Here is a 26572-nt window from a genome sequence, read left to right as displayed (position 1 = left end):
AAACAGCTCATCTGATCGCAGCCTATGTGACACAAGAGAACCACTACCAGGATCAAAAGTTATAAAGCATTTATTAAAAAGAAAATGTTCTCAAATGTACTTTTAGCACAGCACGAGACTGAGCAAGGGATTCAAAAGAAAAGGGTAAAATGCAATTCCTCTGTCTCTCCCTCAATGCATGCCCTATCTGTTGTTAAATATAAATCAGGCTCCTTAGCTTAGAAAGTTAGCAGATGTTTACAGGAGTTCCATTACCGTCAAGCCTTCTTTAGACCAACAATGGCAATGGCCTCCTTTTCCAGACCTCTGTTAAGAGCTCTGTCTGCTTCGATGGAATCAGCACCCAAAAGAGGCCATCCTCCTTACTTCCAGGAGTTTTATCTTCTCTTTCCCCTCCCCTTGATCCAGGCATGCCAGGTCAAAGAAGCTTGAAGTCTCCTCAAGTTTGTTCCTGAAGTCCTTCTAGTCTTAATTTCTCCAAACTCTGTTCTCTGCTTGGGGGGAGGGAGAGACTGGCCCATCCTATTGTCTCTAGATGGGCCTATTGGCATTTCTTAAGTGGTAGCTGAGGTGAGGCTGGAATTTCCCCTCCCTGCCTGTTCTCTGCCCAGAGAGAAAAACCTAACCTCCTAGTAAAGGTTCTACTCAGGTCAGATCTCCACCCCAAAAATGCTCTTCTTCATGTATGTTCTCTCCTGTTGTAAGCTGCCCTGAGCCTTGCTTGCAAGGAAGGATGGCCTAAAAACCTAATAAAATAAATAAAAACTCTGGAACCTCTCCCCCAGGGAGATTCATCTGTTCCCTTTTGTTCCTGTCTTCTGCCAGCAGGTGAAAAGTTTTTTGTTTAGCTTGGCATTTCCTCAGTGATACCTCTTTCCTGGCCACTGTTGTAATTTCTATTTTTATCTCTTTCTGTGTATTTTAACTCTATTTTAAATTGTTTTAATGCTGTGGGGTTTTGTGTGTGGGGGGGGGAGGTTGGTTTGAATTGTCTTAAAGTGTGATCTTATCATGGTCTGTTTGTTTTGGCACCGCGCGAGGATGCCAAGCTCCTGCTTTTCACCTGGGGATGGGAGGCAGAGCCCCCCGCCCCCGAAGTCACTCTGTTTGTGTTGCTGGGATAAATCCTCTGGAACTGCTTGAGCTCTTCTGGGTCTGGGAAGTCTTTGACCGGATGGAAGGAATATTTGGATTCAAAGTCATCCAAGAAAAGACCTGACAGCGGAGATTGAGTCCCGGTGCCCATTTTCCATTTCTCATTGGTGGAAGTGGTGGCCGGATTGGTGTTCTGGCGGGGAGTGGGGGTGGTTTCCCACGGCTCAAGGGATCTGAAGACCCATGCATTCTGTAGGGTGGGGGAGGGGGAGGCACGTCTCTACCAACATTCCAGATTATGGGTGGCGGAGGTAATGGGGCTGCACCTTGGCTTGAAGGGTTATGGACAGGAGGAGGAGGCTGGCTGCTTTGCAGAGATGGGGAGGCTAAAGGGGGTGGGGGCAGAGCCATGCCCCCCATGGGCCTCGGGGGTTTTCCCTTCTTTTTTTTCGCCCCCCCGAAGGGGATTTTCTTAATTGCATTTTTATAAAGACTAAAAAACTACAATGAAAAGAGGGAGGCCTCGGGGTTTTCCTGCGCAAGGAATTGTGTCTCTGTAGAAGTTCAGGGGCAGATTCATTGGTGGTGCTGGCGGGGCCGTTGGGGACACCCCCGGGGGCTATTGGTAAGGTGGAGGAGGGGTTGCCAGAGATGGTCCCTGACTGCTTGGTCCCAGACAGTCACTGGGGAAGGGGGCGACTTGAGGGGCGGAGGAGCTGGAGGTCCATCCCGGCTCCCTGGGTGCCACTGTTCAGGGGTCGGAGGCAATGGCTTCTTATGATTGTAGGAAGGTGCTTTGCTGCTGTGCATTGATGGGGGAGCAGGAGGGGAGTTGGCGTGGTGTCCTTGCGGTGTCCTTGCGGTGGAGGTGGTTCGACGAACTGTGTTTCATGCCAGTGCTGCTGGCACTGTTTGGCCATGAGAGATCTGGCAAGGAGGGTCTGTGCAGATGAGGAAGTGTGTGTGTGTGGGAGAGTTCGGCTGCTATCATTATCAACTTGGAGACGGCTGCTGGAAGCAGATACCGGTGGCCACAGAGTGGCTGCTCTGGACCCCAGAACATGTAAGGACTGTTTCCTAGAGGGGCTGTCAGGAACCAAATCGTCCTTTACTCGTCTGTTTGAAGCTTGGGGAAAAGACCCCCGCCCTGTTTGCAAGGGAGATGCACGGGAACCGTAGCTGCAATGTTCCCTCTAAGCTGTGGAGTCCTGTGAGCTACTGGCATTAAAGTTCTGAGCAGGTGATTTGGCTACTGCATACATTAGTTCGCTCTGGAGCCATCCTTCCTGAGCTAAGGCAAAAATGTGTGAGCTGGAGGCTAAAAAACTGTGAGCTAGCTCACACTTACTCAGCTTAGAGGGAACACTGGCTGCCACTGCTGGGGGCATATTTCTCTATGACGGGGGCACACCGGTCATTGACTTGGGTCACCTTTTTCAACTTGGTCCCTTTGCAGGTGTTTTGCAGCAGGGCTCTCCTCCCTCATGGCTTGTCCCTGCACAGCTTCGGGGGCTCTGTGTTCACCTGATTAAATGTGGTCCTGGTGGAGGCAGAGGAAGTATTGGCATCTTCACCCTGCTCCCTGCTAGCTCAGTGTAAAATTTTGGTTACCCATAAAAACCTGCAGCCTTTACTCTTCTCCGGGCCCTCCAACCTGGAAACAACCGTACGCTCTCCCGGCGGCCACACAAAATGGTGGCTAGCTGCTCCCACTTGGTCAACATGCATGTGTGAGGCCCATTCTGCGACTTATTGCTTTTTTCAAAAAGTCTCTGTGGTGGTGACACAATAAGCAGGACTTCTTTTTAAAAGTTCAGACTTCTGATAGAACCAGTGTTTCCTCTCAGCTGAGTTAGTGTGAGCTCGCTCAGTTTTTTTTAGCCTTTGGCTCACACATTTTTGTCTTGGCTCAGGAAGGATGGCTCCAGAGCAAACTAATTTATGCAGTAGCCAAATCGCTTGCTCACAACTTTCATGTCAGTAGCTCACAAAGTACAATTTTTGCTCACAAGACTCCACAGCTTAGAGGGAGCATTGGAACAAACCCGTCTGAAATTCAGAAAACACTCTTGTTGTAGACTTCAGGAACATTCTCCCCATTTATGGCTACTGCAAATTCCAAACCCTCCTTTCTCTTTCATTGCATTCAGATCATTGCTCAGCTGGAGGGTAAATGCCCTGGTAATTTCTCAAAGCGAAGATTAATTTGACCTTCTTCAGAGCTAATTGAAGTCTGAAATAATGTATTCACTGAGTGTTGACTAAAAAGGGGAATGAATATTATTTGCAAAAACTTAACCGGTGAGCCATGCTGCTCTTTTTATTTTGCTGTTGTTGAATTTCAAGCCATTGCCCCGTTGCTTACCTCTGTGTTGCGGTGATTAAATTTCAGCTGTCAAATGCACGTTTGAGTGGTGGCAGCGAAGATTTACAATGGACAGTTTTGCCAGAAGGCATCTTCTGGCAGTATTTGAAACAGCAGGAAAAAAGTTTTGAAAAGTTGTAGGGTTTTTGGACGGTTTCAATATGACCAGTTTTCGCTGGCACTGCTCTTTCCAGACCTTGATTTTGTGGGCTATTGCCATGGAATTAGGGCTGGATTGAGCCTCAGTCCTCTGTTAAACCTTTGATACACCTATGATACTTTAATTTCTATAGCAGTTAACCTCTGTAGTGGAATCTTTGGTTTTGTTTCCCAGGAGGCTTCAGGACACTGCTAAGTGCTGTGGCCTCCTTGTACCGATAACCCTGTACATGACTTCTGTCTTACGTGCCTTTTGCCTTTTGGGATGTTTATACACTATCAAATTCTAAATAGAGTATCTGAAGCTAGCTTCCTGGGATTCTCTTAGCCTCAGAGTGTCCGCCTAGCTTAACCCTGACTTTCCTTGTCTTTCCTGACCCCAGAGATAGAAAGGAAGGGCTGACTTTGTTGTGTGTGATGGAATAAATTGTGTTGTGGTGTAGAGCATCTCTCTCTCTCTCTCTCTCTCTCTCTCTCCCCCCCCTCCCTCCCTCTCCCCAATTGGGAAGCCAGCTTCTCTCCCTCCCAAAATGAACACAGTAGAGATGGGAGTGCATGAAAAGGTTCCTGCACCCCTAATTCCCCCAACAGTTATAAAAGACTTCCTTGTATTGTGTTTCTGACCCGAAAAACAGCTCCCTTACAGGCTGACAGCAGTATGAATCACCTTATAGACTTTGAAGACCTTTTCTCAATTGGCGTTTGGGACAATGCTGGGTGGAATGGACAACATGGACTGAATTCAGCTTTCCAGAGAATGTGACAGCGCACCAGCAACAGAGAAGCAAAAGCTAATTGCCTGCTTGCATACCTCAGACCAGTGGTTCCGGAGATTTTCGATATCTGCCCAACTGTCTGGTACATTTTCCCCCCATGATCAGTGTCTGAATTGCCTAACAGTAGCGTATATATCTTCTCTTTTCCATTTTATATAAACTTGAAACTGTTCCACCCTTTGTTTAGATATTTGTTTAGGCTTTAGACCCAGTACAGGAACTTGAGGGAAAGACAGGAGCTGTTCTGTTTTATAAACCCTAATGAGATGGCACTTGGGGCAAATTAAATTTCAAAAACAGAATAAAGATTTTATTAAAGAGGCAGAGAACATATGTATAATAGGGGAATTAAAGGTTTTGAGATTGCTGAAGTAAAAACTTTCTAATATATACACAGTTGAATTCTTAGAACACTCAAGGGAGTGTATTTGTAGTTTTGTTTCAAGGCTTTCTAGTTCTTTCTTTGAGAGGTACTTTGTGCAGTATATTTCAGCACTAAAATAGTTCTTATTAATGTTCCTTCTGGAGGACAGTGTTTGCTTAAAGTTTCTAGATTTCTTCCTTCAGAGTTCTAGGTTTTCATTTAGGTATTATAGCATTTCACTAACTCCTGAGGTGTCTAAGCGCCTCCCCTCAGGGTTCACTTCCCAACCACTTTCGCTGGCAGGAAGCTATTCTCCTTGTCCCTAAGAAGCAATAACTCCTTTTACTATTTGGCTTGTATGAGAATTCACTCTTAACTATCCAGACCTTCTGGCAAATCTTTCTCCAGTATCCTTTGTCTGTATAAGGCTGTTCTGTAGCTTTCCTGACTGAGAATCTAAATTCTTCCTCAGAACAGTTTTAGTCTATATTTAGAAGAAAAAGAACAAAAAGAGAAGAAGGGCATTTAGGACAATGGGGTTTCTTGTCTCTGTGCAGAAGTACTTTTCTGACTATTGACTGTCAAAAGAGTGACTCCCAAATTTCCCTCAGAAACCAAACCCTTTGGCTACTGATCCAGATGCTATATTTCAAACAAAGACCAAAAGGTAAAAAACAAAACAGCAAAAGACTTCTTTTCCCTCCAGATCAGCTGTTTTATTTCTCCTCTCAGCTGATGTTGGCCAATCAGAGAGCGAGTAGAGCAGGCAATCACATAAGCTCTTCTCTCCGGGGACACAAGCAGCATTTTAAAAAGCTTGGAAATTACCGGAGATACCAAGAAAATGAGAACTAGTAAATAAAATCTTGGAGGCTGCGGAATTGGATAAATTGACTATTGATAAAAGGCGCAACAGATTCGACATTCCAGAATACTTGGTCACGGTTCTATAATTGGTATGATAAATATATGTAGGCAAGCTTGCAAGAGACAGACTAAGAGTTTACTAAATGAAATATATACCTGTTAGGATGATAGAGACAGAAAAGTTGCTTACACAGTTCATGAGAAACTGTTATTAAAGTGGAATAGGCATCAGTACAAATATTGGTAAAATTGAAAATAACCTCCATGTATGTATGTATATGTATATATATTTTATGATGGTTTGTGCATGTTATGTGGAAAATGTAATAAAACCCTGCCCCTTTGGGGGCAGGTTTTTTTTAAAAAAAGCTTGCTTTTCTGTACAGTCCATCCCAGCATGCGTGTAAGAACCCTAGGTTTTTAATTAGCTTTCCTTTATCAGATCATAAACCATCAATAACATCTTTGGCTCATTTCGGGTGTAGTATATAAGTAAAAATATTCCAAAAGAATCTTGGCTCCACTTAATCTTTTTATTAAAATTATGTGCACAGACACAATGCCATTCATTGACCATTAAGTGGCTTACCAAAAGTAAGCAGGTTACAGGCAAGGAATATCTTCGGAGTTGATGCTCCAGGTCAGGGGTCTCCAACAAAGGGGTCCCATGGGCACCATGGCAACTACCAACACCTTCCCTGGTGCCCATCAAGTGTTTTTTATAAAGTGGGCAGGACCAGGTGGGGCTTTTCCAAGCAAGGCTTTAGAGATTTGTGTCACATTCAGAGCTAAGCCTGGTGCTGTTACTCTACCCCAGGTTTCTGGGATACACACATATGGTAACAATAAGCACAACAGTAGGTATAGGGACAAGGTCTACAAACCAGCGTGGAGATCACAGGTCCAGTCCAAGGGGTCAGGGTAAGGAGGGTCAAGAGTTCAAGGGTCCAGTTCCAGGGCTGGGGAACGGGTGCAGGATGCAGGGTCTGGGTCCCAGGCTGTAGGAGCAAGCACAGGTTACCAGCAACAAGGTACAAGGCGGCAAGTCAGGGTAGAGCTCTGTTTGCTAAGCAGGTCGGCTTCACAGAGGTGTGGCAGGCAAAGTTGCTCCCGCACCGAGCCTTGCTCAGCGTGTTCCTTTTATCATCCTCTGCTGAGTCATCCCCCGAGGGCCAGGTGTCACTCCTTACAGTTGCACTCACCTTCCTTCAGGCGCAGGTCTTTTAGTGTTTCCCTATCAGCCTGTCACTCCTGGTCCTGCAAGGACTCTGCTCCAGGAATTAGCACTGATTGTTGCTGAGCAATTAGGGCAGTGCTTCGTCTTCTCTCTGGAGCTGTCAAGCGCTCTGTCCTCCTTCTACGCCCTGCTGGTTCGGGAAACGCCAGAGGAGATGGGGACACCGGCCTCTGTGCATCTCTTTCTTCTCCTGGAGAACTGAGCAGCCTGGCGATGACTGAGAAGTGGATCACTGGATCACTTCCCGATGCTTCCCCGGTTGGGCCTGCTGTTGGACCCAGCTGCTCAGGTGGGGATTCCATCAGTGCGGGGCCTAATTCTTCCAATCCTTCCTTCCTCCTCCTCCGAGGAGGTGGTGACAGCTGGCTGGCCCATGACAATTTGATTGGCTGTGGGGATTTCTTAAAATATTCCCTTGGCAGCAGCTGCCACCACAGCACAAGGTTAACTGTGTGACTGAAGCTAAGGTGTGCTTCAGCAGCAGCCATTTTGTGGCGGTGCCTCCACACTATGGCAGAAGTCCAAATATGCCTGCAGGCTCAAAAAGGTTGAGGACTCTCGCGCCAGATCAGTTCAGTTTCCCATATTTATAAGTTTCCAACATCACCTTCCAGTACCAGCTAGCTGTTCCGCTTAATAAGGCTCACATTCTTCACTAACTAATTAATTTATGATTTGGAAAACCATACAAATCTATCTGTACGGGAATATCTGCTGAAAATACATACACACTGTGAATTCACTCCTGCTATTTTTTAAAATCATGACAAAGAATACTAAAAATAGAGATTACAAGCTTCTCACACATGCATTAATTTTAGCTTAGTTTTAATTATTTTAATGAAGGGGGTTTTTTTTGTTGGTTTTAAATATGAGGTATTATTATTATTATTATTATTATTATTATTATTATTATTATTATTATTAGCTGCCTTGGTGGGCCTGATAAGGGCAGAAAGGCAAGGTATACATTCTGTAATTAAATAAAAACAACACATATGGCTATATGTAGGACTCCAGTCAATACACTCCGTCTTTGAATTACATTTTCACTGTTACATTTAGTTGGACTTTCTTGTCATTCTCAGATGTATGGTTCTCACACCTGTTGGTATTAATTATACCACTTGTAATCTACTGGAGTTTGTTAGTTGTTTATTTCTTCATCCCTCTCTCTCTGTTTCGGGTTTCTGGACTGAGAGGCAAGGCCAGCTCCAATGCTGGATTGCGGAAACATCCTCCATGCAAGACCAGCAACTATACCCCTATATTTCTGTCTATATCTATGGCAATGATAAAAGCTTGTGGCTTGAAAATAACAGCCCTGACGCTTCAAAGAGGCGATAAGGGATTTAAAATTTTAACACAACATCAAAAGGAAAGTAAAATATGGATCTGGGGTGAGACTACAGGACCTAGAATACAGTTCTTTCTGATTCAACAAACCAATCAAATGCCCTGTAACTCCTGTTGAGAAATATAATCAGTGATTTGTTCTTTGGAGGGCAGGGGCACAAAGATAGAACAGAAGCACACTCCTTTATAAGAGTCTTAAAACTAGATTTGGCATGAACTGAACGCTGTCAGCCTTAATGAAAGAGCTGCTGTTCTGTTCTTTGGGTCACCAAGGAAGATGCGATTGGGGGAAGGCAAGAACTGGCAGAGTCATTGTACGTGAACCCTGTGAGTCCCCGAACCGTCTTTTGGGATCCATAAACAAACATCTGAAGTATGTTAGCAGGGTTCTTTCTGTTGTTCATACACAATACAGACCTCTATTAACTATTAAAAAAACCACCTTTTGCAGTGAACTGACGATCACTCAATGTGCCTCCAGTTGGTACCTTTAGAAAAGTGTGGAGTCCCATGGAGTCAATAGTTTGCTTTCAGACCTTTTCTCTTGTTTGAGGTGAGGAACCTTTGGAGAAATAAAATAATTCCCTACCCCTTTCTTTGCCCAGTGAATTGGGGTGAGGAGTGTGTGTGTGTGTTGCACGATTGTTTAAACTTCAGCTTGATACGAGAGGCCGAGATTATAGATGATGGAATGACTCAAGTTTGAGATCATAGATCATAGCTACTGAGGACCGCGACGGTTGGCACTCCGCATACCCTCCTACTCAGCCCTCCCCACCCCCTCCACCTAGGGGGGCGGGTGGAAACTGAAATTTCTCATCCTCTTAGACAATGTAATGTATTGCTTGAGTAATATATTGTTTTAGCAGTTTTTAAATGTTATTTAAATGGACTATTATTGTGTTTACTCTAATGTAAGCCCTGAGCCCTGCTTGCAATTTTGGCCCCTGTGTTGGACTGGATGGGCCATTGGCCTGATCCAGCATTGACTTCTCTTATGTTCTTAGGTTCCAACAAATTGAATTTAATAAATAAATAAATACATCCTAAATCAGCAGTAACCCCTGTGAGCAATGCTCCCTCTAAGCTGTGGAGTCTTGTGAGCAAAAATTCTACTTTGTGAGCTACTGGCATTAAAGTTGTGAGCGAGCGATAGGGCTACTGCATAAATTAGTTTTATCTGGAGCCCTCCTTCCTGAGCTAAGACAAAAAGCTTTGAGCTGGAGGCTAAAAAAACTGTGAGCTAGCTCACACTAACTTAGCTTAGAGGGAACACTGCCTGTGAGTATGTCCCAGAAGTTTGTATGTTTGCCTTAATTATTCAAGCTATCTGCTAGTCCAGTCTGGCCTAACATCTATGTAAGTATCTGCGGTCTACTAGTCAGTCCTCCTAGTCCCAAACCCCATTTTTTTCCAGTGCAGGCTTACATAAGCTCTTGTTGTTAAAAAACAGCTGAGGTGGGAGAGCCAAATTAAAAGGGAGCTGCTCTTCAGGTACTTGTTCTAGCTGGAATACAAAATGAGATAGAGAGCTGGTATTTTTAGGATACTTCTTCCCCATTTTATGTTGAGAGCATCAGATATAAATGTTTTAAAAAAACCCTATTGGATTATTTATATAAGCCTATTATAAAACCCTTACTGAGCAGCCCGACTCAGGTCTACTCAGAAGTAAGCCCATAGTATTCAGTGGGGCTTCCTCCCAGAAAAGTGTCCTTTGGGTTGCAGCTTAAGGCACTTCAAGCATTGCATTCTGTAAATAATGCTACTTCAATAGGTTTTGGGAGATACCTGCTGAGAAATGCATGTTTGTTTTGCTCTGGGGTCTGTAATCCGCTCTCGATTCAATTTGGTGGTGGGTGAGGAGATCAGTTTGTCTTTGCACTTCTCATAGATTTGTGCAGCCCAATCCTGTGAATGTTTACCTGCAAGCAAATCCAACTGAGTTCAGTGGCTCTTAATTGGATATCAGCCTAACCTGCCTAACGCACAGGGGCATTGTTGATTTTGTTGAGTGGTGATACACTGGGTCATCTGCTCTTTGAGATTATTCATTTGGTCCAGCAGGTGGTGCATGGAGTCTGCCAAACTCTTTGCCGGCTCATTGACTCTTTCCGGTTTTGGGCTCTCAGCTAGTTTCGATTTAAAGAGTTTCTCTTTCTCTGTCCTCTTTCCTGCCATCTTTTTCGCTTTGTTTTTGCAATTTTTTAAAAAGGTCTCTGAATATGCACTTAAACGCTCGCATTTGCCTTGGTAAGTACTTCTTAGCAGTTTTGACCTTTTATACTTCCGCTCCCCCCCTCGTTCGCTCTAAAGTCTATGCGCTTGGGAGGCATCCCTCCCCCGCTCGCCTTATCTTCTGTTCCGTGGGGTGGGGTTGGGGGGCTTCTTTTCTTTTTACTCAATGCTTAAACGACTCACGTTCATAATCGGTCCACAGACATCGTTTACTCTCAATTTCTAATGCTCGATCTCCTGCGCTTGCCCCGGTCAGCGACACTTAAGTCCATTCGGTCTCTCAGCACAAAGGACCGTCAGAGCGGAGAGGTGCCTCAATTCTCTGGCATTCCGCCGTCGAAGAGGCAACCTCTCAAAAGCTCCATGGCCAGAGTCCCTTTGCCGGGCCCCTGGGGAATTCCCAGTCCCCTGCATTTCCTCTCAAAAGGTAAGCTTGCTTCTGAACGTTCTAAATATTGCTGTGTGACCCCCTGTTTGGCGAGTTCTGCATGTTTTATTGCAAGTCTTTTTGCCTTTCTTCTAATGGCTCTTTGATGCCACCATGTTATATATACTTGCCAAGCACAGTCTGATTCTCTCTTGCCTGTTTTACTTGGGCAAAGCTGCTGAAAGATGCCCTGCAAAATTGGCAGTGTTTTGTAATAATAATAAAAATAATAATAATACTTTCAATTTATTAATCGCTTTCCCCAGTGGGCTCAAAGCGATGTACAGTTACTCAATATAGACAAGGGACTAACAATGTTTGTAGGGGATAGGGAAGACAACATATATTCATTTTAATTGCACGCGCCGTCACTGCCCGGTGTAGACGTCTTCTGGCTGGCTCCGTCATTTTCTCGCACGGCTGCCTGCATGCCGGTAAATAGATTCGGGGTGATGTAGTGGTTAAGAGCTTTGGTTACCTCCCTCACAGGCTCATGGCAAACATAGGTTGAATCTGCATTTGCCTTTCCCACCGGTGTCCCAGCCTTCTTACTCCGTCTTCAAAAAAGCGGTCTACATTTGGTTTCGTTTTCACACCTCACCAGTGCTAGCATACTTTTGCACGTCCACATATGTTTTATCGCCTTCTTGTGGCAGTTCCACTGTCATTGTGCCTCCCCACTGCTTTAAAAGAATCTTCTCCAAACAACATTCGAACAAGCATAGAGAAAGACGGTGTCACAGCAGCACGAAACTGATTTAAAAATGCAAATGCAGATTTGACCCATAGTTTGCTGTTGTCTCCAGCTCAGAGGTCTGTGCCTTTCATGGAATCATAGAGTTGGAAGGGACCTCCAGGGTCATCTAGTCCAACCCCCTGCACAATGCGAGAAATTCAAAAATACCTCCCCCCACACCCCCAGTGACCCCTGCTCTATGTCCAGAAGAGGGCAAACCCCGTCCTCCAGGATCCCTGACCAAATTGGTAATCAGCAATTTTCCTGAGCATGTAAGAAAGGGCCACGAGAACTGAGCACTCATGCAACCCTTCCTGCCCTCCCTCTCATGATCCACCCAAGTTTACAGAGTCAAAACAAAATAAGTCACAGGCAAAACAGCAATAGAGAACCAAAACTGTGACTGAACAGAAAAAAACAATAAACTAGAAACAATTGCTAAAATTATATTATGTCACAGTGATTATTTGAAGGCAAATTTATCTGTTTGTATGTCCGGGATAAGATTCTCAAGTGAAATGGATGAGGATACATTCTAGTATTTGAAATCATGGCATGGAATATCATGTGAAGACGCTATGAATAGTAGATTTTCAAGAGACTACCACAGTGCTTCAATATGTTTGGATGAAGTTGTGAACGAAATGCAAATCAACTCCAGGGAGTTTCGTCAACCCACTTTTTAACTGTACTTTTGAACCCACTTTTTTCTGTATTTTGGGTGTGCGTATGAAAGACAGAATATGTAACAGTGTGGATGTGTTATTAGCTATTATAAAATAACATTGTTAAATACAGTGGAGAAATTGTATTTCATTTCATTCTAAGCGCTGAGTGTCAGCCTGTTTTCCGGTTTACTAGCAGTGATTATTTGAAGCACAGGTATATTAAGGCAAAAAGTCCTCTTAAAGCCATAGAGTCAAAGGAAACAATCCTCTTAAAAGATGAAAAAGCATCTGTGAAAGTACATAAACCCACAGTAAATTTGAAGCCATCCTGTCAGGAGTTCAAGGAAACAGACGGTCCTCTTATTGAAAGGCATCAGACTTCAGGAACCTGTTTTGAAGCGAGATCTTTCTCAAGTCTGGTTGCCATAATAAAACGTATGCAGGCAGGGACCTCACTCAGAAAGTCTCCATAGTCTCTAAATGTTGCAAGGCGACGAACGTCCAAACAGTCTAACGTTTGCCAAAAAAGCCACACTATGGTTATCAAACTGTAGAGAACTAAATAAACACAACAAGGTGCCTGGCTCAATAGAGGTGGAGAACTTAAGCACTTGAGCCAAAGCTTCAGGTTCGTTCATGTCAATACCGAACTGTGGTTTGGTATTGACGTGAATGAACCTGGAACGATTGTGCCTGATCTTTGTGGAGAAGGAAGAGGAAGGGACTCCGGGCACGTGATGCTCTGTATCCTTGGTGCTTGCGGGGGGGGGGGCAATAGTGTGAGGGCTCCTAATGTCCCGGCCCCACTGCTGGACCTCCTGATGGAACCTGGTATTTTTGGCCACTGTGTGACAGAGTGTTGGACTGGATGGGCCATTGGCCTGATCCAACATTGGCTTCTCTTATGTTCTTATGTTAAGAGTTAAGAGTGTGAACCAGGATATTCTTGATTGCCTTGGTGGTTAGTGAAAGTGATAGTACCCCCCCCCCCAAAAAAAAGAATTAGCATCACCCTGGGTGCACTTTGCTGGCACAGAAACACAGATTCACTGGTTTCATTCCGGGCAAAAGATCTTGTATTGGTTGTTTGCTAAGGAATGCTTGAGGTAGGGTACCTTTAATGGTACCTTTAAGTTATTCCAAAGATTCAACAACATTACTTCTGGCTTTATGGGAACAGAATAATTAGTAATATTATACATTTGATACTGCACGCTTTGCCAAGAAGATGGTACATATCTACATGACCAACAAGCGTGAAAATAAGAACCACAATCTACACACTGTTTCCAGCAATTATATGATGGACCTTTCCTGGAGCAGTTCCATTACAACCCTAACAATCTCTCTTCAGGATGACAATTAATAGGTAATTGGACAATTTAATGTGAAGACATTCAGGGGACGATGTTGTTATCTTTCAGGACATTAAGAGGGAAATTGGGAAAGCAGGTTCCTCCAAGCTCAGGTCTTAAAGGTTTGAATGGGCTAATAGAAGACGAAAAAAACAAAGGCTGAGGCTTCAAAGGAAGTGATTCATTGCACTGGTGTAATCCGACTGAAATGCCCAGGGCCAGTCTCTCCAGTACATAGTTATGACAAACAGACTGTGGCTGTCCATGGGTGGAGAGAACTGACAAAGAGAACTTTTTCTCCCTTTCCCAAAATGCTAGAACTCAAGGGCGTCCAATGAAGCTGATGGGCAGTAGGTTCAAGAAGGACAAAAGGAAGTACTGCTTTACACTTTGAGTGATTAAAATGTGCAATGCGCTGCCAGAGAATGTCGTGATAGCCACTGGAATAAACAGCTTTCGAAAGGGGATTGGAGAGATTCATGGAGGGTAAGTCTGTCAATGGCTGCTAGCCTCCACATTTAGAAGCACTAAGACTCTGAATCCATGAGCCAGGAGGCTGCATCAGGGGAAGGCCTCCATGCCCTGTTGTTGGCCGTTGGAGGAACTAGTTGGTCACTGTGTGAGATGGGATGCTTGACTAGATGAACCAGTGGTCTGATCCAGCAGGATTCTTCTCATGTTCTTATGTTCTAAATAAATAAATTAATAAATTCACATAACCCCTTTGTCTTCTGCTGCTAAACCAGCTTCCTGCCCTTCTCTAAGTGACAGCCCTTCAGATATTTCAAGAGAGCCATCACGTCCCTCCTCGACCTCCTCTTCTCCAATCAGCACATTCCTGAGTCCCTCAGGCTTTCTTCGAAGGGCTGGGTCTCCAGGCCCCTGAGCACCCTCATCATTTGTGTCCGTGTGGAGGTTTTTGCAGGTCTTCTCTGCAATTTGTTTGTTTGTTTCTTCACATTTATAGCCCGCCCTTCCCAGAAGTGGGCTCAGGGCGGGTAACAACATCATTTATACAAAACTCTTGTTAATAAAATAACATTAAAATTTAAAACGTCTTCATAAATATTAAAAGGGTGGTCACAGCTAATAAGAAAAAAGAAAAGAAAATTTCCCTCATTGTGGGAGGTTCCTGGTCATAGTCAGTAGCTGTTAACGGTGCGACCACCACCTCAGGGAGGCCATATATGGACGTCCATTGCCTCAGCCAAAGGCCTGGCGGAACAGCTCCATCTTGCAGGCCCTGCGGAATTGAAGTAGATCCCGCAGGGCCCTGATCAAAATGGGGAGCATGTTCCACCAGGCTGGGGCCAGGGCGGAAGAAGCCCCAGCCCTGGTCGAGGCAAGTTGGACATCTTTGGGGCCAGGGACTACCAGGAGGCGTTGGTCCTTAGAGCGTAATGCTCTTTGGGGCATATACAGGAAGAGGTAGTCCTTCAGGTATGTTGGTCCCAGGCATTTTTGTGCAGGGAGCTGGATAAACTCAGCTTCAGTCAGTAGAGGGCTGCCATTTCCCTGGGGGGGTGGGGGGGATAGTATGTTTGTTCTCCATGGAGTCTCCCATACAAAGAGTCAGTGCCGCTGTGGTAATACTACAAGTGGGATGCAAGAATGATGCATGACTTGGAAGATCCGGTCCTGGCCAGATGAAGTATTTAGAAGTCCCTCAGAATCCAAGGCCATCCACTGAGCTTGATTGTGAATCTTGCTCTGGTACCAAAGCAGAGCCAGCCGGCCGCAAGCCAAGTCTTGCTGAAAATCAAAGTCACAAGAAGAAGAAGAAGAAGAGAGAAGAGATTGGATCTATACCCTTCCTTCACTACCCAAAGGTGTCTCAGCGTGGCTTACAAACTCCTTCCCCTTCCCCTCCCCACAACAGACACCCTGTGAGGTAGGTGGGGCTGAGAGAACTCTTGACAGAAACTGCTCTTTTTCAAGGACAGCTGTGCCAGAGTTATGGCTTGCCCAAGGTCATCCAGCCAGGTGCAAGTGGAGGAGTGGGGAATCAAACCCGGTTCTCCCAGATTAGAGTCCGCGCACTTAACCACTACACCAAACTGGCTCTCAAGCAACAACAACAACAGCAAGGTTAGTTGTTTTTGTAAAAGTCACAAGTAGGTTTGGGATCACTCCTGAGAAGGCTTCCTAAAGTTTTTCTGGAGACCTAAAAAAAAAGAATTGTCTTGTGAACTCACAAGCAGGGAGCTCTCAGTTTTCTATCAAACGTCACCCTGCCTGGCATTTCGAATGAGTTGTGTGACTGGAATGCGAAAAAAGAAAAAAGAAGAAGAAATAAATCTGACAACCAGATTAATTGAAAGAAGCATTATAAAAGGTGCCAGCTGTTTCAGGGGCAGAAAGGTTTTTGGCCTGACCTTTCCCTTCCCATATGTAATAGTGATCTAATATTTAGATTGAAGATCCAGCAGCTCCAGTTAGAACAGATGCAAGAGATTGTTTGGACTGCCAAGTTCGCTGTCCAAGGTGCTGAATTAGAACAATTTTGGAAAAGAACTCTTGTAATTTCACCCAAGGCAAAACAGCTCATTTACTCTGACTTGACTTGAGCCATTGATTTGCATTCTCCCTCCTCCCGTTCCTTTCTCGCCTTTTGCATACAGCTCTTGTGCTCTTTGAATGTGACACTGTGTAGTATGCTGTGATGTCCAAAGCTACAAGAAGTAATCTGTAGCTGACCTTCAAATGAGTTTCTCCTCTGTTCAGAAGGGCAAGCCCTGGACCATAGTCTGCAAATTCTGACTTTTCTAAGTAATGAGCTGAAAATAACACCATGATCAAGACAGGGGTGGATGGAGGCGGTGGTTGGCTTTTAATGCATTATTGAGGATGATTCAGACCAAGCCTTGGGGTTTTGCATGAAAGCATGTGTGACGGACTGCACCTTTTAAGAGGCTTAGAAGTGCTATACCGGTAATGAAAGGACTGTGAATGGTTAGCTCTTTCTTGTTATGTATTTATTATTAGAATTATAACCTACTGTATGCCAAAGACTTGCTATAACAACAGTGAACAGCCACTACGGCTGCTCGAGACCCACCGTGGCAGGGGTGAGCTCCCGGCCCTAGTCCCAGCTCCCATCCACCCAGTGGTTCGAAAGCATGTAAAATGCAAGTAGATAAATGGGTACCTGCCCTTAGGTGGCGGGGGGACCCCTCCTCCTTACGAGGACGTGCAGCAGGAGCGACGGCGACAACGGCGGAATGATCTTGGCGACCCAGCGTGCGTGCGTGGCGGAGGCTGGATGGAGGCGGAGTCGTGGTGCGTGGTGGCGTGGAGACATGGCGCGGTGGAGCCAGCGGGACGGGGCCGGAGCTGTGGCTGGCACGTTGCCGAGCACCGGATGAAGCCCACCGGAAGGAGCCGCGGATTGAGATCTGTTCCGGGCGCCAGGAGGTGAAGCGCTGAAGAGCCCGCCAGGAACTGATACAACAACTAAGCCAGAAACTGAACAACAACTGAGCCCACTGCCTGGGTGCTGGTAGGTCATCACCCCCCCATACAAAAAATGTGGCCCTAGTTAGGTATAAAGTTGTATGTAAACCGCTCAGAGACCCTTCGGGGTCGGAGCGGTATATAAGCCGAAAATTAAATTAAAAAAAATAAAATAAACCATGAGGAAAAAACATTGCTCGAAGTTCCCTAGCAGTTGATGACTTCAACTATATTGTATTTACTGTTTTATACTGTTTTTATGTATGGGCTTGTGCCCCCATGTAAGCCGCCCTGAGCTCGTTTGCGGGGAGGGCGGGGTAAAAATGTTAATAATACATAAACATAAACATAAATATAAATATATATATATATATATATATATATAAAAATCACAACTATAATAGATTCTTTACAGAGTACAGAAACTGATCTGGCTGCGATGATCCATGTTTTGGAAGTGTCGTGGCTAGACTACTGTGATGCGCTGCACATGGAGCTGCCCTTGAAACATCCCGTGCAAAATGCAGTGGCCCATTTGTTCACAAGCGCTGTCCATTGGGACTGCATTACACGGGTCCCGAAAACTCTTTACCGGCAGCTTTTCAAAACTTTCGGTGTCCATTGTAAAGTCCTGTTGTTTACCTTTAAAGTCCTTCAATACCAGGGGCACGAGTTCTTGAAGGACCATCACTTCTGATGTGAGCCCAAGGGGTAAGTGCACCCCTCACGGCTAGGTCTCCAAGGGGTCCCTTCCCTCTCAAGACTATGCTCTGTTAAGAGCCTGGGCTTTTTCCTGTTATTTCCCTCCTGCTGTCCTTCAGTCTCCTGGAAGGTGTGAGGTAGTAGTATAAGCTCAGAGTCTTCCTAGCTGGGCTTTAAATAGAGCTATTTAAGAAGGCTTTTAAGGTGACTTGGAGGATGTCGTGAGGGCCTCAGGAGTAATGGGATTAGATAAGAGTCATGGAGGAGACGTCTATCAGTGGCTACTAGCCATGGTGGCTGAGGGGAGCCTCCACATTCAGAGGCACTAAGCCTCTGAATCCCAGAGCCAGGAGGCAACATCAGGGGAAGACCTCAGCCTCTATGCCCTGTTTTCTGCCATTCTGAGGAACTGGTTGGCCACCGTGTGAGAGAGGGTGCTGGACTAGTTGGACCACTGGTCTGATCCAGCAGGGCTCTTCTGATGTTCTTAGGAGGGCCTCTGCCTCTATACCCTGTTTTTGGCCCTCCAGAGGAACTGGTTGGCCACCGTGTGAGAGAGGGTGCTGGGCTAGATGGACCACCGGTCTGATCCAGCAGGGCTCTTCTGATGTTCTTAGGAGGGCCTCTGCCTCTATGCCCTGTTTTCTGCCATTCTGAGGAACTGGTTGGCCACCGTGTGAGAGAGGGTGCTGGACTAGTTGGACCACTGGTCTGATCCAGCAGGGCTCTTCTGATGTTCTTAGGAGGGCCTCTGCCTCTATACCCTGTTTTTGGCCCTCCAGAGGAACTGGTTGGCCACCGTGTGAGAGAGGGTGCTGGGCTAGATGGACCACCGGTCTGATCCAGCAGGGCTCTTCTGATGTTCTTAGGAGGGCCTCTGCCTCTATACTCTGTTTTTGGCCATTCTGAGGAACCGGTTGGCCACCGTGTGAGAGAGGGTGCTGGGCTAGATGGACCACCGGTCTGATCCAGCAGGGCTGATGTTCTCAGGAAGGTCTCGGCCTCTATGCCCTATTTTTGGCCATTCTGAGGAACTGATTGCCCACTGTGTGAGAGAGGGAGCTGGAATAGATGGACTACTGGTCTGATCCAGGAGGGTCCTTCTGGTGTTCTTATTATAAATGTAGCTGCTGACTTATTTGTATCACGATGCATGTTAGTGTCAGCAAGCTGCCATTCTGTTTTCTGTGACCTCTGTGTACATATCCTTACCCTGTTGCACCCGGCTTGTTTCTACTATCCTGCTTCTGTGCTGGAATGCATAAGATAACTACTGGTGGATGTGTGGGGGAGAAGATGCTGTAATGCTTGCCTATTGCTATCTCATGAGAACTGCACCTGTGTTTTGTCTGATGTTCTGCCTGGTTCCCATGGACTGGGCGCGCAACCGTTTCATTAGCCCGCCAGCGGGAATATTATTCATTGGATATGTATCTGTTTGAATTTCCTTTATTATGCTCACCCTAACGGTGTATCCCCAGTTCTAACAAAGAACGTGTTTGAGTATGTCTTCAACGCTTTGAAATAAATTTTGCTTTTCTTGAAAACGTGGATTTATTCTCGATGCTTGGGGATCCAACATATTGTTAGAACTCCCTTTCTCCTATCGTTCCGAATCTGGCAAGATCATGAGCGGAGCTGAGGGAGACCTACCGAAAACGGAGGGGGATTCAGGATCGGTCCCACACACCTCCGCTCCTTTGGTGACGGCAGCCTCGCTGGAGGGTGCCGTGGGGGGAACGATTCCCCGCCGGCCTGCACATCTGTCTTGGCCGCCTCCGACCCCTTCGCACTGGGGTCCGCGGAAGACTCAACGGCAGGATGATTGGACTATGTACAACACTCAAGGCGCTCGTGAGGTGTACTCCCGTCGAGGGAGCGGATTACGTGAAAGTTTGTTTGACAAGGGATTGTTCCCAGAGCCGGGGGCTACCTCGGAGAAGGGGTGTTCTGAGCAAGACCTCGAAGAGTGGATGTTCGAGCCATCGGGGCCCCGAGGCCACGTAGAGGATTCGGAGGGAGCCGGGGGCTTCCAAACGGAAGGAGACTATGACCCACCCCCGGACTCCCACCCTCGAGATCCGATCCCTGAGGAAACCACCGGGGAACGACTGGAGGAACTGGAATACTCGGTGAGGGACCTGTTGAGGGCATTCCAGGATGTAATGGAAGCTCTGCCGGGGATGATGGACATTAGAATGGCTAATTTTCTTGATGCACACGCCGCGCAGCAGCAAGTTGCCCCAGCACCGGGAGTTCCCGCGCCGCAGGTGCCTGCCCAGCCACCGGCCGGACCTCCGCAGCAAGTAGGACCTGCGCAACAGCCGATGCCGGGTCTGCCGCCGGGTCTGCCGCCACCGATGAGGCCAGTGCCAGCGGGACCACCGGTTGCTCCGGGTCTTCCTCTCGGGGGAGTTCCGGGGCAGCTGGGACCGTTGGGAAGGACTCCACGGCTTAGACCCAAGGATTTACTGGAGGCTACCTTTGACGGCAACCCAGAGGAACTCGCCTTCTTCACGGTGAGGGTGCACAAATTCGTAGAAGAGAGCCGACACCTCTTCCGAAATGAAGCTGCTCTCATTGATGTCATCTCGGCGAGACTGAAAGGAGACGCCGCCACATGGTATGTGGGACTGCACAATGACCGCGGTCCGGAACTTTTGAATTTGCGAGCATTCATGTGGGCGCTGCGGGCTCGGTTTGAAGATGTCAACGCGAGCCAAAGGGCCAAAGCATTTCTCCGCACCTATCGTCAGAATAAGAAGTCGGTCCGTGAATACACGCTGGAATTCCACAAGCAGGCAGCAAAGCTCCGAGACTACCCTGATCATATTTTGGCTGAGATGTATCGATTGGGACTCAACGCGGACATCCGAGAAACGGTTTTGAAGACTGTTAATCCTATCTCCCTGATGGCTTGGACCCAGGAAGCTGAAAATGCAGAGGATCGGCTCAACACCATCAAACTCGACCTGGCTGCTACGACCAACAGACCCGCCACTGCCAGCGCCTCCAGACCCAAGACTCAACGCCTGTCGGAATCGGCACGAGACCTGCGCATGAAGATGGGGCTCTGTCTGAAGTGCGGGGAGAAGGGGCATTTCGCCGTGGATTGTGGCAGCCGTCAAGCTAAAGACAAGCCGCCTACTCCGAAGCCTAAGACGCCACTACCGGGGAAGAAGGGGATGGCCAAACCGCGATTCTCCAAAGCTCTGCAGGCGGCCCAAGGTCCGGAGGGAACCGAGCCGCCCACTGCCGGGTCAGAAGAGGAGGTAGAGGTTGAACCGGCGGAAAACGACAACGGCCTGTTGTGAGAGGCGCAAAACGACACGGCCATTCCAGCACTGCGCCCAAGGTGGTGAGAGAAACCCCTTCCCTGTTTTTCGTGACTGTTTCTTTAATGAATCCGCTCCTGGGTACCCACGTCAGGGTGAGAGCGTTGATTGATTCTGGGTGTGGGAGGGATCTCATCAGCCCTAGAGTGTTATTGACACTGGAAGCGGGGATAACCCCCTTGAAATCTCCCATCATTTTTACCCAAATGGATGGGGCGCCCATGGAACCTTGTACGCATGAGACTATGGCTTTGCGGTTGGGGGCTGGCGATCATTGGGAATCCAGGACCTTCATTGTTACCCCTAAGTCGCAGTTTGATTTGGTACTGGGGAGTCCCTGGCTTTTTACCCATGACCCTTACATCTTGTGGGAAGAAGGGGTTGTCAAATTCGTGTCGCCAAAATGTGTAGATCACTGCTGGTTGGATTCGTGGGGGGACCGGCCTGCCGCGCAGTTCCCCTGCGGCACTTTGAAGCCGGAAGAGTTAGCGTCTTTGCCTCGAGAGTATAGAGACTTGGCGAAAGTTTTTGGCGAAGAAGAAGCTAACGAACTGCCCCCCCATCGCTCTACTGACTGTGCTATTGAACTCTTGCCTGATTGTAAATTGCCTAAAGGTAAAATCTATGCGATGGGGCCGGCTGAGAAAGTTGAACTGCGGAATTTTATTGATAAAAACTTGGCCCGCGGTTTCATTCGCCCGGCTTCCTCCCCTTTCGCCGCGCCGGTTCTCTTCCGAAAGAAGAAAGACGGGGGGCTCAGGTTGTGCACGGATTATAGGGGTTTGAACGCTGTTTCTTTGTCCAATGCCTACCCCCTCCCCCTGATCAAGGACCTGGTGGCAGAGGCCACCAAAGGCAAAATCTTCTCGAAACTTGACCTGAGGGATGCATATTTCCGAGTGCGCATTAGGGAGGGGGACGAAAGTAAGACTGCGTTTAATACCCCCTTGGGGCAGTTTGAATACCTCGTTATGCCCTTCGGGCTTCAAGGGGCTCCGGGGGTCTTCATGAACTTAATCAATGAGGTCCTACATGAATTTTTGTTCAAAGGGGTGGTTCTTTACCTTGATGATGTGTTGCTGTATTCCCAGGACCTACCGTCGCATATTAAATTGGTGCGCCAGGTCCTTAAGAGGCTTTATGAGCACAACCTGTTCGCCAAACTGTCTAAATGTGAATTCCACCAGCCCTGCATTGACTTTTTGGGTTATCGCATCTCCGGGGGGAAGGTGGAAATGGACCCTGCTAAAATACAGGCTGTGCTTGAATGGGAACCCCCCAGAACCCGCAAACAATTGCAAATGTTCCTCGGATTCGCCAATTTTTACAGAAATTTCATCCAGAATTTCGCTCAAATTGCCCTTCCTCTAACCGATTTGTTGAAAACCAAGGGAAAGGGGTTTGATGCTACCAAACCAGGCGCCCCACTTAAATGGTCCCCTGCTTGCGCGGAGGCTTTTGAGAAACTTAAACGTATGTTCACGTCTGAGCCCGTGCTGGCGCGCCCTGATGAAACTAAAAAATTCATTGTCCAGACTGATGCTTCGGATGTGGCAATGGGGGCCGCTATTTTGCAAGAAGGGGAAGATGGTCGTTTACACCCCCTTGCATTTGTGTCTAAAAAATTTTCGGACGCTGAACGAAACTGGGGGATTTGGGAGAAGGAGGCGTCGGCTATCCGGCTGGCTCTCTCCACTTGGAGGCAGTGGTTGGAGGGGGCTCAACTGCCATTTGAAGTCTGGACTGACCATAAAAATCTGGAAATGCTGAAATCCCCCCGTTCTCTCAACGCTAAACAACTTCGTTGGGCGGACTTCTTTGCTAAGTTTCGATTCACTCTTCGTCATTTTCCTGGGACGGCTAATTCCCTGGCTGACGCGCTCTCACGCCTCCCACAACATGACAGTCAGCGTGAAATCATCATGGATTCTGTTTTTTCCCCCTCCCACCTGGGGGGGGCTGTTGTCACCCGCGCGCAAGCGCGCTCAATTCCTCGCTCTGATGTGACTTCGCCTTCCCTTTTCCCTATGGGGGGGGGGGCCTGGGTCCAGAAAAATGTTTCTGCTTTTACTGGTGAAGATATTGCCTCCCTGCGTGCATTGCCGGATTATGTCCGTAGCCCAGAAGGTCTGATTTATTCTGGGGACAAACTGTATGTGCCTATTTCAATGAGGAGGGAAGTGATGGATTCTGCTCATGGTTCCAGACTGGCAGGACATTGGAGTTTTGTTAAATCACTGCAACTCATCCGCAGACAGTTTTGGTGGCCACACATGCGCAAAGACCTATTGACTTTTGTTCGATCCTGTCAGACCTGTGCCTTAACTAAACCCAGGGGGGGCAAGCCTCCCGGTCTTCTGCAACCACTCCCTACTCCATCGAGGCCTTGGGAAGTGGTGTCCATGGACTTTATTACTGACCTCCCTGTGAGCAAAGGGAACACTGTTATTTGGGTGGTTGTTGATTTATTTTCTAAGCAGGCTCATTTTGTGCCTTTTCCTTCCTTGCCTACAGCTCAGAGGTTGGCGAAATCGTTTATGTCTCACGTGGTGAAAATTCATCAATTACCTGCTAAATTAATTTCTGACAGGGGGACCCAATTTGTTTCTAAGTTTTGGAGGGAACTTCTTTCCATTTTAGGGGTGGAACAAGGGCTCAGCAGCGCGTATCATCCTGAGACTGACGGACAAACAGAACGAGTTAATCAGACCCTGGAGCAATATCTTCGTTGTTTTACTAATTATCAACAAAATGATTGGTGTGAATTGTTGCCTCTTGCTGAATATTGTTATAACAACACTGTCCATAGCTCCACGGGCATGTCTCCTTATAAAGCTGTTTCTGGTTACGACAGCCCCCCCTCCCTTTCCTGGAGGGGATGGGCCAACGTCCCGTTGGGGATGCTAATACTTGGTGTACTTCCTTGCAAAATGCATGGCCTCTGCTATGCCAAACGCTTGACGCAGCCAAGGCTGCTTACAAGGCCCAGGCAGACAAGGGTAGGGTGGTGGGGTTTGATCTGAAACCTGGGGATCTTGTGTATGTCTCGACCAAGAACATTAAGATGCTGCGACCTAGCAGGAAATTGGGGTGGAAGTTCATTGGTCCATTCAAAGTGCGTAAAGTCATAAATAATGTGGCGGTTGATGTTGTTTTGCCTAAGAATTTACGTGCTCTGCATTCTGTTTTTCACATGAGCCTGTTGAAGAAGGATCCTGGCCCGTCTCCCTGGAGACCAGCAGTTACTCCTCCTCCACCTGTCATTTTGGAAGGGGATGAACATTTTGAGATCGCTGATATCCTGGATTGCAAATTGAAACGTGGTAAACTCTGGTACCTTATCGAATGGGTTGATTTCGGTCCCCAGCACCGCAAATGGGTGGAAGAAGGGGATATTCGGGCCCCTTACCTGATCCGTAGTTTCCACAAGAAGTTCCCGGACAAACCGGGAGGTCTCCCGCCCAGCCCGGGAGAGCTCCCGCCCGACCCGGGAGGTGTGTTTTAAGTGTATTTTAAGGGGGGCAGTATGTCAGCAAGCTGCCATTCTGTTTTCTGTGACCTCTGTGTACATATCCTTACCCTGTTGCACCCGGCTTGTTTCTACTATCCTGCTTCTGTGCTGGAATGCATAAGATAACTACTGGTGGATGTGTGTGGGAGAAGATGCTGTAATGCTTGCCTATTGCTATCTCATGAGAACTGCACCTGTGTTTTGTCTGATGTTCTGCCTGGTTCCCATGGACTGGGCGCGCAACCGTTTCATTAGCCCGCCAGCGGGAATATTATTCATTGGATATGTATCTGTTTGAATTTCCTTTATTATGCTCACCCTAACGGTGTATCCCCAGTTCTAACAAAGAACGTGTTTGAGTATGTCTTCAACGCTTTGAAATAAATTTTGCTTTTCTTGAAAACGTGGATTTATTCTCGATGCTTGGGGATCCAACAGTTAGTGATTTTAGTTGGTGATTATTTTTGAGTAGTACCAGTTGTTGTTACGCACCTTGGGTCCTCCTTATCCTAGATACATGCACCATCAGAAGCTGCCTAGAAGATCGGTTGATGGAAAGGTGGGCCATTAGCCATTGAACCGTCAGTCCAACCCAGATGAGGACATCTGTGCATGGTACTCAGGCCTGAGCTTCAAGGAGGTAGGAATTCCATAGCCGAGAGGGGGTAGGCACTCCCCCCATTGCATACCTGAACAATGCGCAGATAGCACCATTAAGAAAGCACCCTCAGTGGTGACCAGAACCTGCAAGTGGACCCAGAGGAGAACTTAGAAACTTTCAGCCTGTTTTTCTCCCAACAAGGATTCAAGCCCAAGGAGAAGGCCTTTTGTAGGGTACGTTGGGCTGATGTGCAAATGAGAGTGGCGGTAACATGGAGAAACATATCCCTGTTTCAGTGCAACTCTTGCCTTTAACAGCATTTGCTCAAGTTGTGGGGTCGAGATGGAGCCCCTGCTTGTATTATGGCATAGGCTTGTGCTGAGACAAGCTTGCATAGTTAAGGTTCCGGACATTCATTTTTATCTTTCTTTCTTTTTTTTTTTTTAAAAAAAAGACAATTATGATTGTGAGCTATCGTGAGCAGTTTGGAAAGGTAAGATATAAGTATTTAAAGTCACTGCGTAAGCTGTATTGCAGGATTGTTCTTGATGTAGGGCATTGCATCTCAAGCAGCAAATCCGGATGCCAAAGTTGTATTAAATGATGGTGGATTGGGTTCTACTGTTTTTATTAGCATTAGGCCAGAATTGCTGATGACACTTAGACTTATTTGCCAGTTTCAACCACTTCACATGCTTGGGCTTGGATCCTAAACGATGCTTCTAGTTGCCAGGGGAAAGGATGATTTTTGTGTGTGTGTGTGTTGATTCCCGACTCCCTCCCTGCACTGTTCCTAGGTGTACAACTTTCTCCTAGGGGCACAGGTTTTTTTGCTGTGTATAGCATACTGCAGCAGGAGGGGGAGGCTGAAAGTCTAGGATCCAAGCCCTTATCTTTACAACAGGCTTGTGAGGTATATCAGTATTATTATCCTTAGTTGGGGACTGAGGGTGATTCTGCATTGGCTTTTCCTTCCATTGTTTTACGAAACCCATGTTGGAACAGAAATTCCCCTCTGCATTGCATTCTCCTTTTGCTTCCTTTCACCATTGGATTTTATGGTAGCCTCTACACCGCGTACTGCTTTCACTTTCTCTTTCCATGAAGTTTTGTGCTTCCATGCCAATAAAGGTTTTGTGTTTGCTTTCACTTTCTTTCTTTTTTTAATAATATATATTTATTAATTTTCAAACATACAAAGAAGGAGGAGAAGAAGGAAAAAAACAAAAAACAAAACAAAAAAAACTGTTTCGGTTTCCACATCAAAAAATTCTAACATGACATAACTGGTTCAATTCATTTATTTCTATAACTTATAACATTTGAT

At 46.7% G+C, this 26572-nt stretch overlaps 1 pseudogene; it reads right to left on the bottom strand.

Annotated features, from left to right (window-relative positions):
• Nucleotides 1-1009: 1009 nt before the first annotated feature.
• LOC107115416 overlaps nt 1010-26572 on the bottom strand; it is a 56170-nt pseudogene continuing 30607 nt past the window's right edge.

Source organism: Gekko japonicus, unplaced genomic scaffold, assembly GCF_001447785.1.
Source record: "Gekko japonicus isolate JY-2015 unplaced genomic scaffold, Gekko_japonicus_V1.1 scaffold891, whole genome shotgun sequence".
NCBI classification, from domain to species: domain Eukaryota; kingdom Metazoa; phylum Chordata; class Lepidosauria; order Squamata; family Gekkonidae; genus Gekko; species Gekko japonicus.
The sequence above is the reverse complement of the archived record's forward strand: the minus strand, read 5'-3'. Positions and strand labels throughout refer to the sequence as shown.